The sequence below is a fragment of the Protopterus annectens genome, chromosome 5.part0, assembly GCF_019279795.1.
Source record: "Protopterus annectens isolate FY-2018-M chromosome 5.part0, PAN1.0, whole genome shotgun sequence".
NCBI lineage: Eukaryota > Metazoa > Chordata > Ceratodontiformes > Protopteridae > Protopterus > Protopterus annectens.
Window position 1 is genome coordinate 1,244,674,553 of NC_056735.1, and position 18,995 is coordinate 1,244,693,547.

An 18,995-nucleotide genomic window follows, 5' to 3' on the forward strand; every position below is an offset into this window, starting at 1 on the left:
CCAGACTGATCTGGGGGGACGGTTTTCTAGCAGCTTGGAAATTTCCTGGGCTGCTGCCTCCCTTTGCATGGGTGGTACGTCCGGGAGGTGTCTGGGAGATTTGGGGAACCCACAAAGGGGACAGAGTATCCTCTGGATATGATCTGAAGCACCCAGCGGTCTGCTATTCCGGACTCCCATGCCACTAGGTGCAGGGACAATTGTCCCCCCGACTGCCTCCAGAGTAGAGCAGTCGGGCAACCCCTCAGGGTTGCTGCCTGGGTCTGTCCTAGAAAGGTTCTTGTGACCCAAAGTTCCTTGGACCCCCTCTGCCTCTGGGCCAGCGTCCATTCAGTCCCCCTCTGCCTCTGGGGGAAGAAGAGCCCTGAGTGTCCCGGGAATACCGTGACTTCCGGAACCACATCTTCTTTTGCCCTCTATGGTTCCAGGGAAAAGGACCTTTGAGGGTTAGAGAAGCAGATCCCGATGGCAGACAGTGTCTTTCCATCCTTCTCACTCTGGACTAATGTCTCTGAAGGTCTTACCAAAGAGTGTAGAGCCGTCCTAAGGGGCACTTGTCAAGGGACACCTTGAAGGGTTCCAAATATTTGACGTAACCTGAGCCAGGTGTTGCGCCTCATGGACATGCCAGACCCAGCTGCCCTAGCCACTCCTTCCGTAGCATGTGAGAGGAGGCACATGGCCATATTAGATACTGCTTTTAAAGTGGCTATCTTTGTGGAGAATGAAGCCTTGCCTCCTGCAACATGTACTTGGCGGAAGACTCCTCCAGCTCCTTTACCAGGTCACGTTGGGAGTCTGATGACATGGGCCAGGTAGTTCAGTGCCCTAATCAAAAAGGTAGCTGAAGCATAAACCCGCTTCCCTAGGCGGTCCATCATCTGCGACTCTCGGTCAGGAGGATGGACCGAGGAACTCTCCTGAGCAAGTTCCTTCTTAGTGGCTGCTGCTACCACCATGGCGTCTACGGGGGAGCCCTTGTTCTATGCTGGTCTGTCTATGGGGAGCTTAAGATCTTATCCGGTCTTTTTGGGATAGATTCCATGGTGTCCGGTTCTTTCCATGCTCGCGAGATGAACAGATCTACCAAAGGATCCGAGGGAGGGGACACCCAGGAAGTAGATGGGCCCATGCCAAAAGCCTCCAGGAACACGGACTCATCAGAAGAGGGTTTGGGGCCAGACCAACCTCCCTGTTGATGCAGGATTTCCATGATGTCTCCAAAGGAAACATCCTCAGGAGATGACCTAGAGGAACCTTCTCCATCATCCAAGTCCATGTCTTCGGTGAGGGACTCGGGGGAGTCCAAGTGCCTCTTCTTGCATGTATGCTTGTGAGGTACCTCTCTGGGAGAGCTCTCAAGCCACTTATTCTTCTGAGGGAACCGTCTGGGGATCTTCGAGCATGGGCTGTCCCTCTGGTAAAACAATGGGGACCTTAGACAGAGCTGAGGGGGTCTGGGAGGAGTCTGAGGGGACAGTCAGGGGTCTCAATCCAGCAGAGAGAACCCGTTCTACTACGTCGAATGCCGAAGGAGAGCGAACCTCCTGAGAAACCAATAAGGAGGCCAGACTCCCTGGGTCCGACGAGAGAATCAGAGCCGGGCCCGAGGTGGACGGAGCTCCGAGGGAGGGAACCTGACCCGACAAAGTTGGAGCCGAAGAAAAATGTTCCACACCCTCAGATCTGACACCCAAGCTCTGGCTCTAATAGCAGTGTGGATCTGAGCTGGTCGGATCCGATACGCTCCAGGCAGCTGTTGACGTCTAGGAAGCAGGTACCGTCGGCGTCGACCCCCTGACCAAAGCCAACCTCAGATCCGAATACTCCGAACCCGAAGGTCGGATTGGAGAAGGAGATATAGGCTGGAAAAATGGAAGCGAGCTCTCCCCTCCTGAGGGAGGGAGGGCTGGAAAGACCCCCATCTGGATCCAAGTACGGATAAACCGCCTCATCATTTTATCCAGATCAATGTCCAACAAGGACCAGGTTGGACCTCGATGAGGCCACGGACTCCAAGCTGGTGGGTCAGGGCACCAAAGCCCGAGAAGCTGAATGTGTCTCCTCAGACTGTGGGGAGAACCTCAGAGATCGGACCAAAGGGGAGTCACGGATCCATGGTGTCTTTGTAGGTGAAGTGAGGTCCGGAGATCTCTTTCCTCTTTTCCCTCACCTTCGACTCTCTCTCCCTCTCTCTACTTCTTTTTTGCTCCGCTACCACAGGCTTTGGTACAGGAGGTTGAGTCCCAGCCTGGGAGGGAGGAGAAGCCAGAGGAAGAGAGGAAGGAGAGGCAGCCAGTGTGACCGAAGCCAGAGACAAGGAAACAGATTCTGAAGGGGAAAGAAGGCCTTTGAGGGCCAACTTGGCCTTCCTATCTTTAATGGCGCGGAGGTTGAAGCCCGCACATATGCTGCAGTCCACACTCAGATGGGCCACACCGCATGGGATAATTTATGGCCATACTTTGTGCAACACTTGAAAACAAGCTTTTTAGCCATACTGCCTCAGTAGAAAGAGAACTTGAGAAAAAAAAGGTAGTTTCTTTCTAACTGGCACACTCACACCCACTCACCACACTCGTACACAGAAAACACTGAGGGGGGAGGGAAAGATACAATCTACACAACAGAACAAACTACTCTAACTATCCTAAAAACTCTATAACTCGATGCACCAAGTGAGAGGAGGAGAAAGGGGAATCTATACTAACACTAGCTAACAAAAATCTGAAGAAAAAATGATACAAAGATTTTACCCACTTGCTAAGTTGGAGTTCAAGAGACACGATGCATAAGCTTATTCACGGCAAACGAAATCTGGGGATGGAAGGCAGTGGAGGTGTATTATGCGTAAGGGGAGGAGTTTGGAGCTGATGCTAGTAAAAGTTGCCGGCTCGGATTTGATACAGATCAGTAACCCCACAGGTTGAAGACCAAATGAAGTTAACTACTTCAGATATATATATATATATATATATATATATATATACACACACATATATATGGACACTTTATTCAGCCTCTTCTACTTTTCTAATTTGTGTTTCTTTATACTACTGTTACTTCATCTTGCTTTGCTTTTTCCTGCTACTTGCTGCCTGTTCTCTAAAGTGTTCAACTGCATCTTTTCTGTTGTTTATAGCCTGTCCAATTTAAGTGTTATTCTAAGCTCTTAGTTTTGGTTTAAGCACTTGAGCTTTAGACCCACCTCTTAGCTCTCCCTGCATTTCTCCCTCAGATTCTGACAAATATGGATGGACAATTTCCTACAGTTTCTCCTGCCAGTCTGGTTGATATGGGCATCCTGAGACAGTGTAGCAACTGCCTCATGTACACGGAAAACGATCTACTACTACTACTACCACCCAAGAACAGTTTGTGAGAGATGCAATTACATTAGGAACCTACAGTCCAAGCTATCTCCCCCTCAAGCTGGTATATCTGGCACTGAAAAGGTTAACGCAACCACTACACGTCAAACACCACCCACGCCTATATATGCGGAGATCCTCCACATAAACATACTCAAACGAGACCTCCGAGGCAAACACACACACACAATCTCCACAGCCTTCCATACCACATACCACGCATAGTCCACATACCTGTGCCTCACAACCACTAAGGCTAAACCATAAGCCCAACATGTTAGTCATAGGAGACCCTATTGAGAAACACACAAATATGCCTCTCACCAGGCTGGATAAGGAGAAAGTTAAGGTTAGTTGTCCATCAGCTACCAGAATCCGCCATATCACGCATGCACTCAAGTCTCTCAACAACAGGTACTGTTATGACTCTGTCATAGTCCATGATGGCGTTAATGACTTGAGAAGTACCTGTCTGGACTATATGAAGAGAGACATGATTGAGCTCGCTGATTATGTTTCCCAAGCAGGTATGTCCCTAGGCTTAAGCAGCATTCTGCCATTACCCAGAATGATACCTCAATACAAACAGAAAATGATTGACTTTAACAATTGACTTAGTTTCTGGTGTCATTACAGGGGGATCCAGTACCTAACAGCCTGGGTAGATATGATTGACAGACCATGATGCTTTGCCAGAGATGGCCTGCATCTGTCTCGCCTGGACTTCAGGTTTCTGGCAAAGGCTCTTGCCTCCCCTATAGTGCCTTTTTTAGGAAAAGTGATGAGATTAAAACTTCCACCATAATAATAACACACAAATTAAAGGTCATGCTGCTAAATGCTAGGAGTCTAAACATGGAACTGCACTCATTGCAAGCATTCCTAACCCTGGAAAATGCTGACATCTGTGCAGTCACAGAAACCTGGTTCAAAGCTGCAGACAGCACCCCAGCCCTACCTGGTTACTCATCCTATCATACATTCAGAACCTAAACTGTGGGCAGTAAAGCCAAAGGAGGTGGAGTTTCAATATACATTAAAGACATACACACCTCCAGGCCAGTCAAACAGTATGAAGCTCAGGAGACACTCCAGGTGCAGTTAACCATTGACAAGACCCTTAATCAAATCATAGCTAGTTATCAGGCCCCAAATCAGACTCAAGATGCCCAATCTGCCTATTTGGACCTGTTGAAAGCTATCAAGATTTAACCCTTTACCCTGATCCTGGGTGAATTTAACTTCCCAAACATAGGCTGGAAGAACTACTCATGTCAGAACACAAATTCCCAGAGATTCCTTGATTTTGTCAATGCAAATGCCTTGGAACAGCTGGTCAATACCCCCACAAGGGGTGATAATATCTTGAACTTGGTATTAGCCAACATGAGAACAACTGCAGCATCCCTACAGTATCATCCTCCCTGGTAAGATCTGACATAAAAACTTCTCCATAGCTGATTACAGCCTCTTGAGAGATGGTATAAACAGCTTCACAGCCCCCTCCCCCTCTGTGGGAACTGAAACCAATATCCGAAACTACACAAAAGCACTATACGAGGATTTATATAGCTGTATGGAATCAGGAATACATGACAGGACTAAATCATCCTCCGCAAGTAAGAGTAAATCTGTCTGGTGGATATCTGCAATAAATAAACTCTAAAACAAAAGGAAAAAATTGCTGTCCAAAATGAAGAAGGAGTAGGTGCCCAATTGGAAGCAATGTCTCCTTAGCCTGAACAAGCAAATAAGAGCACTAGCAAAATCCTCCAAAGCAAACCGAGTCTAAATTGGCCACATCTACTAAAGACAATCATAAGGCCTTCTTCACATTTGTCTGCAATCTCAAAGGAAGGACTCAGATCTGTTCAGAACTGGTGGTCAAGGACACCACATATACAAATGCCGTAGATACAGCAAACTTGCTGGCTAACAGATTCAGCAAAAAATGTACTCCTCTGCCCTCCCCATCAGTAAATCAGGACATCCCTGGTACCTCCCCATTCCCCTTAATCTAGGGAACAGGTCATCACTGCTCTCTCAAAGGCAAAAAATACAGCCTCCATGGGACCCGATAACATCCCATGCTGCATACTACGTGAACTCAGGCAGGAACTTGCAACATCATTAGGCATCCTTTTCAACCAAAGCTTGAGTACTGGCTTTGTCCCAGCTGAGTGGAGGACAGCCACTATCATCCCTTTACACAAGGGTGGAGCTTTCACCAATCCAGGAAATTATAGACCCATCAGCCTAACTAGCTTGATCTGCAAGGCCATGGAATGGATTATCATGGAGCTCACTAACAAGGACACTGGCAACCTCCAAACACTTGATCCCACACAGTTTGGCTTCATCAAGGGCAGGTCATGTCTGTTAAATTTGGTCGACTTCTTTGAGACAGTCACCAAAGCCATGGACGAGGGGAAGGTGGTGCACAACCACCTACCTTGACCTGGCCAAAGCCTTTGACACTATTCCCCACTTGGGCATAATAGATAAACTTTCTCAACTAGGCATCAATTTATATGTTACCAGATGGGTAGCAAACTGTCTCACTGACAGAACCCACATAGTCAAAATAGGGGAAGCCACCTCAAGCAGTAGAGCTGTAACAGGCCGCATACCCCAGAGTTTGATCTTGGGGCCTTTTACTTGGGATATACTTTTCTGAGGTGTAGGCCAAAACCAGTGGGCTATGGATGACCAGGTTTGCAGATGACTGCAAGCTGGGTATGGTCAATTCCTCTAGTGATATGGACATCCTCCAAGAGGGTCTCACTCAGACAAATGACTGGTGCCAGAAACATGGCCTCAAGCTGAATACCAAACAAATGCATCATCCCCTTCGGGGAGACAGACATCTCCACAAATTATCACATTAATAACAATATCCTAAGCACTCAATCAGTCGTGAGGGATTTGGGCACCCAGGTTGATAGCAACCTGACTTTTGACCACCATGTTGCTTCCGTTGTACGGAAAGCCTTCTACTTGGCCCACCACATAAGTAAGGGCATCTCATCCAGGGACAAGGAGGTCATAACATCCCTGTATTATTCCCTTATAAGGCCCATTATTGAGTACACCGCCCCTTTCGGCATGTACCTCTCAAAGCACATGCAGCAGCTGGAGAGACCACAGAGGTCCTCACCAGGAGAATCCAGGGCCTCAAACATCTACCATAAACAGATAGGCTAAAAGCCCTATCCCTCTACTCGGTTTCATACAGACTCCTCAGAGATGAGCTCTGTCTGGCATACAAGGCGATCATGGACCCCACCTTGATGGGGCTGCTGCATATCTGCAAGTGAAGCTCTACTCAAGTAACCCGCACGTGCGGCCTTAATCTAGTCTGTGACATCAACAAGACTTGTTGGTGGGACAGATATGTGCCCCAGACACCCCCCTCCACATCAAGCAGAGTACCTCTTTACTCCCTTTTAAGCACAACCTGGATAACTGGATGGGAAACAGAAAATATTCAGAAAATATAACCCTAGGATTCCAGCCATGTCTCTGCTGGACAGGGCCATCAGGTGCGGATTTGTCTAAACATGGGCTAAACTCTTGGCTAGGCTTATAAGGGCCTCAGGGCCAATAGCCTAGTAACCTGTTATGATCCTATAATACAGATGAGTAATCCAACCAATGTAAGATATAACATGGGTAAGGGGGTAGTAGTTGCAGTAACACCTGTTTTGTTTGTTGTATTGTGGCACACATGGAAACACAGCAGAGCTATGACAATGTCATAATGCCTACACTAACATACAAGATGTTAGTTGCTGATGTTAACATGCGATTACTACAGGTGTTCAGAGTACAACTGTAATACAGGAGAATAAACTTTATGTAAAGGTACAAGCAAATACAGAGAGGTTGAGCAGATACTGTGGACAGCCCTGCTATCTTTAATCAAATAACACATAAAAGTACATACAGGGCCGTTAGCCATATGTAACAATACTATATTGGCAAAGTTCACTTTGGTAGGAAAAGTGACAGATACAGCTTGCCACACAATGCAGAGAACTGTGTACCTCTTCATGATTGTCATCTGAATAGTCCAGTTTTCCCACAATAGTTCTGAATTCATTAATCCAATGATATAGGACTTGTTGTGCAGAAAGGCAACAAAATCACTGTCTGTCATACTCTATGATTGATAAAGTGTGTAAATGAGGCCAGGTGGCATGACTGACAATGAATCTCTTTATGCGGAAACTGTTCATCCAATACATGACATTCAGACTGATATCTTTCACATACCCCAGATATCCCATAGTTACATGCACTTTTGGAACAACTGTGTTATGCACATCAACATTTTGCACTACAGAGTACATTAAGTACAATTCAGAGTCAAGCTGAGAGTGTAGTTTGCAGGCTCCCATCTTATATATCAGCAACTTGCCACCATTTTATAACTATTCACATTGAAATGAATAATTCAACTACAGCTGAAACAAGACTACCTGTATGGTGCATGAAGAAGAATAAAATCTGCTACATCTTCACCACCACTATAGGATTAGCCCACTGGGACCTCCTGTAAAGGTTCATTCCTTGAATTTAATGCCTGGTAAGACCTGGCTGAGAACATGTATTCAGCCACCGGCATACACCGGTCAAAGAAACAATGACAAAGTCCTGATGGTATCTGTGCATGGAAAGTAGATGTTAGGGAATAATGAACCAAATAGCAATTTATAAGTGCATAATGTTGGCTTCATAATGTTTTCTATGGAGGAGTTTTCTGTTCAAGATGTGTTCCTTTTGCTGCAGGAAAGACTACATTACTGGCTACTTTCTTTGGGAGGATGTTTGGGCTACACATTGTGCTATGTCAAGGCTGTCTGTTGGCATGACATATACATGAAAGCTGATGCATGTTCCCTGTCTGTGTGTTGAGCGGGATTCATGGCTCTTGCTCTAATATGCCTAGCTATGAGTGTTCTGCTTAGACAGAACCTGTGACAATGCTGCTGTTATACTTCACTTATGGTGTCTTGTGTACCATGGTTGGCTTATGTATGTGTAAATATGTCTACACGTTGCCTCACACCAGCTTTGTACCTGATGTACACCTAGGGTGTATACATCCCACAAGACTGTGCCTTGTACTTGGTAATCTGATATATCTTATGCACATCATAGTCTTCTGATGTGGCCCCCTTCTCTTGCTGCATGGGCAAACTATATCCTGATCTATGCCACTTTCTGCAGGAGGCAAGAGTAATTGGCAGACAGCTATGGCTAGTTACTTAGCTCTGCCAACTTATCTCAACCATTTTTTATTCTTTTATAGAATATGTTCCCTTATGCCATGCCAATTTTGACTCCTCTCTCTCCAGGTCAAGATGTTCCATATACTCCATAGGTAGCTTGCTGCATCCCAGCCAGAGAATGGTACCCATTACTCAACAGCAGGTAGTCTGTTACTGTTGCCTAAGCTGGTCCAGTCTCAGCTTCTGCAGGTGATTGAGGAGGTAGTAGAAACATCAGAGGGGATCTATACCCAATGTTGACTGCTTCCTAGAGCAACCTGTATGCCCTACAGCTTGCTGCTTTCCCTTACTATTCTGCACTCCCCTTTTCTTCCCCTTTTAATGCAACAAATTTGTGTCCACACTATTGCATACCACAGATGTGTAATGCTGTATATACACCTGACATTGTCTAAGCACCACTTGGTGCCAAGTATAGCATAAACTTTCACTATACTAATACAAGTACCTTCATTCCTAAATCTTCTGCATGTACGGAGTGCAAACTTTGCTGCACAGTTAGACGGCCTTGCATACCTGCAGCCCTATGCATTAACCTTAGGTAAGTGTCTACAAGTCATACTTCTTAGATTTGGATATTCGAGAATCAGCTATGCAAGCCTCATGCTGTTGAAAAATGCATCTCTATGAATACTAGTTCCAGCTTTTGAACAGTAAAACGTGTCTGAATGTTATGGAATGCTCAAAGTACAGTTTTGCTTTTGAAGGGCTATTCTGTAGTTTGAGGAAGGCTCACTAAGAGAAACACCAAGAACCTGGGGGCATAAAAGAATGCATCAGCATGCCATTGTAAGGTTAAGCAATACATCATAAATTGCACCTTAATACACCACTCTGTTGCTGGTATCTCTCCTTTTGTTAGCCCATGCAAAATAAAAAAAAAGTTGATTTGCGATTTGCTGAATGTTGCTTTCAGCAATATGTTTTCCTAGACTTGTCCACTGGGCAATTTATATGCAAGGCATTTTTAAGTGCCACTGTATCAACCCCATCACCACCACCACCACTGTATACTTTGGGCATGGGGTCTGTTTCACCATAGTTTTTATTTATAATTCTATTTTCTTTGAAATGATTTTTCAGGTCTCTCCATTCTCCTTTATGCCTGCTATGTTTCATTCTACTTGAGGGACTTAGGATCATCTGCAGAAATACAGGTGAATCTCTCCTCACCCACATTGATGTTAACATTTAAGTGGAGTAATACTTGATTATATTAACATGAGAGCAAACACCCATAATAAGCCAGTTGTAAGTCTAGTATTAACCCACTTTTTCATTCTCTTTGGATTTTAGTCATGCTTGTTAGGTCTAACAGGACTGCCAATCGATCAGGTGAGACATTCCCAGCTCCCAAATTTGTTGGTTATATCATTGTATGCTACTGTCAGCTACTCGTCCAAAGTCCATGTGGCCTATACGCAGACTACCTCATGTAGTCATTTGAACAGAAAGTCCACATTTAATCCACACTGTCCTACAACAGGAGTTCCTTTGCCTCCTTAAAACAGTCCCACATTCACACATGAAAATCAGTACCTGAAAATTAACAAAACCAGGAAAAAGAAAAAATAGCAGTTGTTAGTTGTAGCAACAAAGAGCACTGGCAGTATGGCAGACTTATTTAACTTGGCTCTCTACCCCCAAAATGGTGCAACCCTGGAGTATATTTATTTTAAAGGGGGTTAGGAGAAACTTTACAGAATCATTTCAGAAATAGGAGTTATTCCCAAAGAAATATGCCAACGAGTTAACACCTAAGCACTACAAGTAACCAATTCCTAAAGAACATGAATGTGGAGGTACAAGACAACCTCCACTCTCCATGTAGGGCTACTCTCTCCCCCACTCTCCTGCTACTTTTAAGATTTCACTTCTAGGGTTGCACTGTTTTGGGGACAAGCACATAATTACTTATTGCCTTAAACTTCCTAATTCACTTGGTACAAATAAGTGCAGAATCATAGTGGGCATATTCAAGTAGTATAACTGTGGGTGCACAATCCCTACATGTGGTGCAGGATGACTGGCAAGGTGCATTGCTGTTCTTTGTCCTTATTTTCAGGTTATTTTTTACATTATTTTATTATCTAATTTTTCAGCAGCTTGTAGGTTATATTTCAGTGACATGCGATTCAGGATTACAAAACAGCCTTTTACAAGTATGTAAGCAATTCTTGATTACTGTGGGCATGGTGTTTTTTTTAAAAGGAAGGAATACATTCCACTACACACACACACACTGAATCTGTAGTGGTGGCACAAAATGCATTAGGTAGCATATGATTTGTAATGCTATGTGGAATGTTGCATTAATTAGCTGAAAAGGAAGAAAGTAATGTTGTCCATATGTGTGGATTTAGTTTCACATTGGCAAAATTTGAACTCTCCCTAAGCAATTTTAACACACATGAACACAAAACTTTTTCCTTTTCTTTTCTGATAACTAATTTATCATTGGTTGGCTCTGACACACTTCTGACAGACAAGTTCCCTTTAGGGAACCCTACGATACAGCAATAATATATATTTTTTCTATTTGTTGACAAGTAATTAGAACTGGGTCTATTTAAGAATACCAGCAATGTATTGGCATTTTAGTGTAAATGCGTTATCAGATGAGTTATTTTTAGTTGCTGGGAATTATCTATGTCGGGGGCACTTTTTATTCGAAAAAATGTGCTGCTTTTGTACTTTGTGTGTGAACTGAAGAATTTAATGTTTTAAGGGATTACAAGTGTGCTCATCTACACTTTGTGACAACTTACCTGCATTTTTACTTAATTCAGTGGCACTTTTTATGAAAAGGACTTCTGAATTGTGGGGGACTCTAGTGTACTGCTTGTACATTTACCTTTGGGATATTTTGACTGTGTAAGGAAGTGCATGCACTGCTTATGAGCACTAGAATGAGAACTTACCTACTGACTGACTCAATCTAACAGCGCGCACAGAAAAAACAGGCTTCTCCCTTGGCAGGAACATGAATACCCTTACTGATCCTACATATCCTCTTCCCATTGTACCTAAAAAGAAAAAAAATACACTAAAGATCCCTTGGCTCAGTGGGTGACTCTACAGTGGCCAAAGCTGGTTACTTAGACCACTCACAGGTTTCCCAGGACTTTTTGGTGTAGTTCTTTCAGCCACCATGTCCCAGGGGTAAGTCACGTCCTCTGCAGCTGTTCTAGTCTCCATACCAGGCACGGGAAAACTATTAACGTTGGACATGGGAGTTTCTTCTAGAGATTCTTCACAGGGTGGCTGGGGTAACAGACCTGTTTTTCAGGTTGAAACTGTCATATTTCAGCCAGTCTCCTTCTAGGGCTGTCCCTTGAAAAAAGAAAACAAAAGGTTAGACATATTTCATCTAAAGACAATGGGTCTCTTTATGTTTTAAAAAATAATGCTGGAAGTAGATGTTAGAATCAGTGTTCATTCTTGCTCATATTGCATCTCTCTCTGTCCTACCTCCATTTTCCTTTCCTGCTCTCCATAAAATAAATAATAAGCTTAAGAAGTTTGTGCTGGCTTCCCTTAAATGAACAGATTAAACTGTGCTCTGTTACATTTAATGCACTGAAGTACTAAGGCTACCGGGGATGCAACCACTTGCAAAGTATTCACTTGCTACAGCTTCAGAATATTTTCACTGAACTGTATGTCATCTCTCCTTTAAATACTAATTATACTGTTTTTTATACAAATGACTCAAAACACACTGTTCAATCATTTCATGATTAATTACTTCTATCTGTAAACTCATCATCTCGAACTGAAAGTATTTGTAGATGGAAAATTACTACTTGCTTGCATCTGTTTGTTCCTTATCTTCAGCTTAAAAAAGGTACTAATAAAAAGCAGCTCCAAATGCTAAAAATTACCATTTTTCATGCTTTACATTTTATAGTCAGTTTGTTTAAAAAATCCATCGTCTGCAATGTAAACTAAGAATATTGGTCTAGTTTTTCATCTGCATAAAAACTGGAGAAATTATTACATGTTAAGATGCATACAATATATCAATATACTTTTAGTCCATAGCATAACAAGATTAAAAACCTAATATTGCTTATATCCAACCTTTATCTTGTTACAGCATAAAGTCTGTATAAAGTACAGTCAAGGAAAAAGTACTTTCTTACTTTAATATCACTAGCCTAAACAAGTCATTAAGACCCCTGACCACATATTTAAAATACCTCTGCATATTATACAGAACTACTTTACATCAGAAGAGTTATTATGCAAACATTAAGAACAATTCTTTACTTAAAATTATATCTTAAATCACCCCTTCACTGTCCTTACAAACATTAATGACAAAGTGGAGTTATGCTTTAGCCCTCCCACCAATTTAACACAGACACACATCCAGTCTTTTTCAGCCATTTATTGAAGAATCACAAACCTTGTATGTCTAAACTGCATCTAAAGGGAATGACACCTTACACAATTCTATTTATTCACTAATTTCCCATTATTGCAGCTGTTTTTCCTCATTATCTCCACCTCTCAAACTGGCCTCTAGTTAAGTCCAAAGTACTCTTGATTTTTCTAGTGAGCTCCTGCTATTTTTTTCTGTTGCTCAATAATTTCACTTTGAAACAATGGAAAATATCTCACTGGCAAATTTTCTCTTATGGGTAGTGTTATTATCAAAAGAATGAGAGGCAGAGTCCCCTTCCACTTGCTGGGTCACTCTTTGTTAGCTAATCTTTATTTTCTCTTAAGGCTGTTCTGCATCTAGGATGTATTCGATTCCCCAGGAAAAATATTTTAATAACAGCTGGACCAGTCTCTCGACATCCCCTGATTGCATGGATAAACTTGCCTCTCCTCTGTCCGGTGTACAATGAACAGTCATTTTCCACAAACCCTCTGGTGTCCCCAATTTTTAATACTTTTTCTTTCTTCCATAGTTTTGTCAGGAGCAGCTTTTTCTGCTGGTGTGACTGCATCTTTACTATTATAGGTCTTGGCTGCTATGTCATGGCCAAATATGAAACATCCATATGACATGCCCTTTCATTTAACAAGTCCTTTATAATTTCAAAAAAAAAAATGCAATTTATTCTTTACAGTTTCTCTGGCATAGAATAAAAACTCAGGTTTGTCTGTGTGCTCTGTCTTCTAACTCTACATTTTTGGAAACAGTTCTTAAGAAGTGTTATATTCAGGTAGTCTTTCCTTCAGTTCACCCTCTGATTTCTGCAGTTTCATAATGTCATCTGAATGGCTGCTTAAACTTCTTCTATTCTTTCCAGTCTTTTGTCATTTGACTTTAACATTTTTTCATTGTCTTACTTATTTTAAACACCTCTGGATACATTTATTTTGCCTCTAAATTAGTGGAAGCTCTCTCCTGCACCAAAGTAGAACTATGAACTACTTTTTGCTGAACAGGTGCAAGGCTCTCCCCAACTATATTTTTTTCTTCTCCTTTTCTGATTAATTTCTTACTTTCTCAAGATTTCATCTTTGCTGACATAGAAGCAGTTTAGTGACAAACCAGTAAACCAACTTTTACATCACTTTCATTCTTCACACTGGGAGAACTCTAACCAATGTTTTGCTCAGTGGGTAGCCATCTTGGGACACCCCACAGTTATTTTACTTTGGAGTTTTAGAGTGAAGAAAACTGATGGCAGTAATAAAAACAACTTAATTTGGGGAACTGAGGGATTCTTGCTATTTTCAATTTATCACAAAACTCAATCTTGTATATGGACTCTCATCTTTATGTTTCCAGCTCACGTCCTTGTTAGGAAAAAATTCTTAAATATTTGCATGACTCCAGCTCACACACCTAACATTCATTCACACACATGCTAATTTTTTCTGTTGTAACACTGGACCATGTGGTCCCCAATGAAAACAATTAGAAATGCCACTGACTGCTCCTGCAATTCCTCTCTCGATTACCAAATAAAAAATCTCTTGTTACAGACACCCATCTGCTCGATTCCCTGCACAGGTCCTTGTTAATAATCTAAAAATCATGCTAGACTTGGTCTTTCATGCACACACACACACACACACACACTTTCTTTTGCATACATAGCACTGAACCACATGGTCCCACGACAGAAATCAAGTAATTTATAAAAAAAAATAAATAAAAAAGGCAAAAGCCAGGACTTGGGTCTACTGTAAAACAACCATGGTTATGTGATGGCAACTTACATTCCAATTTTATGTTTAAGACTTGCGTTTACACTGAATGGTAGATTTTGCTATTTTCCTGTTCACAATAGGCAGATCTGAAGAAGTTTTTTGACGCAAAAGTGCTGGTTAGAAAGACTGCTAAAAATAACACTATATGTAATATGGCTTGTATGCATACCTCTCAACCTGGAAACATCACAAATCTGGACAAGGCCCATGAAAAATAGGTACAAATCTGTACGCTGATTAACATATAATTTGCATAAATAATTATGTGACCCCACCCACTCCGATGGAATTTTGGGATACCAGCCAGCTTTTAAACACAAACTGAAGAACAAACAAAATATAGCACCATATTCCAATGTCCTATTACCTGGCTGTTTCGCCCCATTTACCATAAACACTATTGTGTGCATACTGCTTTACTTCTACAATCAATGATTATTTGGATTTTATTTTTACATTTTGCAGTACGTCAATGCACAAACACTGACAGACATCTGATAAACAAAGCAATACTGTCTCACAATGAAAAGAGACTTGACATTAAAACTTCTCTGCCTTTGAAACTCACTTTCAGTGAAACAGCATTGAAACCCACACCACATACAAAAAAAATGCATCTGGCCAGTGGTGGATAAAGATTACCTTTGGGCTGTTTTCAAATCATTGGTCCGTTGCACACACAACAAGAAACATACATGTGTTCTTTTCTTTGATACACCTTCCTAAGTTATATTCCTTGTATAATACAGCACACTTGTTAGTGCATTTTAAATTTCTTGTTTGAATGAACATTTTTCCAGTAGGCTGTACTGTAGGCAATGAACAAAATGCATGAACCAATAATTACAAAACTGCCCAATTCAGAACATTTCTATCATACAAGTCTACTTCTACATCCAAACTATAAACAGAACAGTAGTGTAAGCCATAGGCATCTTGCACAGCTTCTTGCACTTATTTTCAAATAAAGTTTTTTTGGTGGTGGGGGGCAAAGGGTCAAAAACCAGGGACACATTTTAAACATTGCTGGTATAATTTTGGAAAGTTGCTAGAATAGAATTTTGTGCTATCACCATACATGTTACTGACAAGTCTTGAAACCAGAACCCTATATACTACAGTCAGTGCAACATACCAGTGTGTTAAATCAGCAGCTTGAAAAATAGGAAGACTGAAACTTAATGGCTATCATTACTGAATTCAGTTCTCACTTCTCACTATAGCTCTCTCAACCTCCTAGCACAAAAAACCTGGATAAACAACAAAGCCAATAATGGGGGAATATAAATTGTGTTCTCACTTCTCACCATAGCTCTAAACTCTTAATACAAAAAATCTGATATGCAGTCGAAGAAACCACAGAGGATACTATTCTAGCCCCCAAAAGCCCCACAGCATTGTCCAACTAAGCAACCCACTCAGAGCCACACAGTAGAATCAAATTCTTGAGTACCAAAAATAGCCTAATAACAGTCCAAAGTTTCATTTAACTGCACAAGACTTCAAACACTCCCCAACAACCACATCAGCAACCTTCTCAAGGTTGCTTAGTTTCCACAAGTAAAGCCACTTGCCATTTGCTCTAACAGCTACTTAGCTGCAATATCAAGGCATCAAGTGAAAAAGCGAATACATAAATATTTCTGTATTGTACTGATATTCGTTTGAGACTATAGTGTGAACACAAACACATTATATGAACACACTATACTCTCAAATGAATATCAGTACAATACAGAAATATTTATGTATATTTGTGCATTTGTACACACACACACACACACACACACACACACACACACACACACAATCGGTCTTCCCCACATATCTTGCTACTCTCTATGTGCAGCTCTAATTTTTGACTTTGATAAAAGTGAAAGAAATAATTGCAGTAATGCATTTTCCTTCTTGCTCTAAAATATGTTCACAGCCACCCTCTCAAAAATGTTACATTGATGTTGGTTTAATAGAAATCAAATAATTCTAATGTCTCTTGCTTTCGCATACAACCTACCTCTGCAACCTCAAAGATAACCACTTTATCTGTACAACTTAAATGCTTGTCTGTGATGAAATGAAAGGAATAATGCCCACAGCAATGTGTGTTATCTATTTTATTGCTCTCAAACCATACTTATGATTGTTCAATGATAACATAATTTTCCTTTGCATTCACAAACTGCATACCCTATAGAAACCACCACTTTTTGTGTACACCCCCTTGTATCTGGTATTGGTGAATGAAGAAATAATGGACACAATAGTGTATTTTGACTTTCCTACACATGTACTCATCTTTCTTACAAGCCAAAGTAAAGATCATTTAGTAATGATGTGCTATCCCTTTGCTTTCAGATAGTCTGCCATATTGCCTTCCACCAATGGCTTTTTTAACCCTATGCCTGATATTTGTCTGTAATTTGTACAAACGAAATAAAGTCCAGGAAAATGTATTTCATCTTGTGTCACCTAAATGCAACCCACACTCTAATAGCTTTAAAAAAGTCATTGTCTTATGAGTGGTGAATATTATAACTACTGCCTAAAGATATATCCAGATTATTACCTCAAAAGAGAACTTTCACTGTAGATCATAGGATCTGCACTTCCCAGTAACCTGTCATCAAATGTCTAGAATTTGACAGTGTGATCAGTAACATGAGTTGTTTTTAGCTTGCATAGAAACAAAACATAAACTGCCTCTTCATGGTCTATTAAATGGAAGTAAGTGAAAAACCATGCTTTACAATGGACACCTTTATTCCACATATATAGTTTGTGCCTTGCATTGCAGTATTAAAAACCATATTTCTAGATGTGCACAGACAGGAGATGTTTGGACAACAGTTAAAAACTTGTAGATAGAATATAACAATTCACTGTATGCTCAAGAAAAACTGAAAGGGACTTTTACATAACTCAAGGGAGTAAAAAAATATAAAAGTATGTATGTTCCAATGCAAATAGGTAAAAGCACAAAAGTAAAACATGACTGATAGGGTAACTAAGCAGTGCAGAAATGGGCAGAATTGCTTCTTTTCAGTTAAAATGCAAGTGGAGAGAAAGGAAAGCTATAAAGAAGGATGTAAAACAACTTTTTAACAAAGAAAGAACTGAAATATACTTCAAATGTTTTGAACAAAGCATCAACTGAAAAAGCAAACACTATACTCTCAAAAAACGAATATCAGTACAATGCAGAGATATTTATTTAAATTTGTGCATTTGTACAAATAAGATCACAGGAAAAATGAGCATTAATCTACAACTGTCTACTCTTCTAATTTTGATTTGATGTTCAGGTCACCTGCCAATTAAGGTTTAAAATATACTATCCCTGAGAAGTCAAATGTTAAAACTTTTATTACCTTTTGGCAAATTAACTGGGGAACATTTGTTAATAACTGCCTATACATGATCAAGAATTTTGGATTTTTATTTTTGAACAGTTTTTTAAATGTAAAGAGATGGCCACATGATATGTTAGTTCATATATTATGCTGTGTTAGATATTTTATAACACTTGCATTTCTGAAGAAATTACAGAATAAGCAATTGTACAAGAACATGTGCCCTTCTGACTAATATGGCAAGAGCTGCTTGCTGATTTGCAAGTTATTTTTTTTTTTAAATACAGCCTTTTTAAAACAAAACATGGGACTATGCCCCATAATTTCCAGCAGTTAATAAAGCCCTGCAACATACCAGAATGTGTAACATTTTGTGTAAAATTTCCCTTTTTACAAAAAGAAGTATAGCCACATCTGACCCGCTCCATTCTCTTAAAGTATATAGTTAATATGTCTGGAACAACCTCTCTGTGACAAATTACTTTTGGGATGTTTATTTGCTGACTAATTTTTATTGGCTTACATTTACTTTGTTCCCAACACTTAAGGAAAAAATGTCATACAGCAGGAACATCCCATAAACACACACCTTTATTTATTTACTTACCTAATTATCCGATTACTTCATCTGTCTATCTGTCCCACGTATAGTACCCGCTCGCGCTGCCTGCTGCGTGGAAAAATAAAACCGCTAGTACTGCTGCCTCCTGCCTGTAATTCTTCTCATTGCTGCTATATTCCTGCTCGCATTCAGCTTGCAAAAAAATAAAATAAGCATTACTGCTGCCCTTAGTGGTGCTACC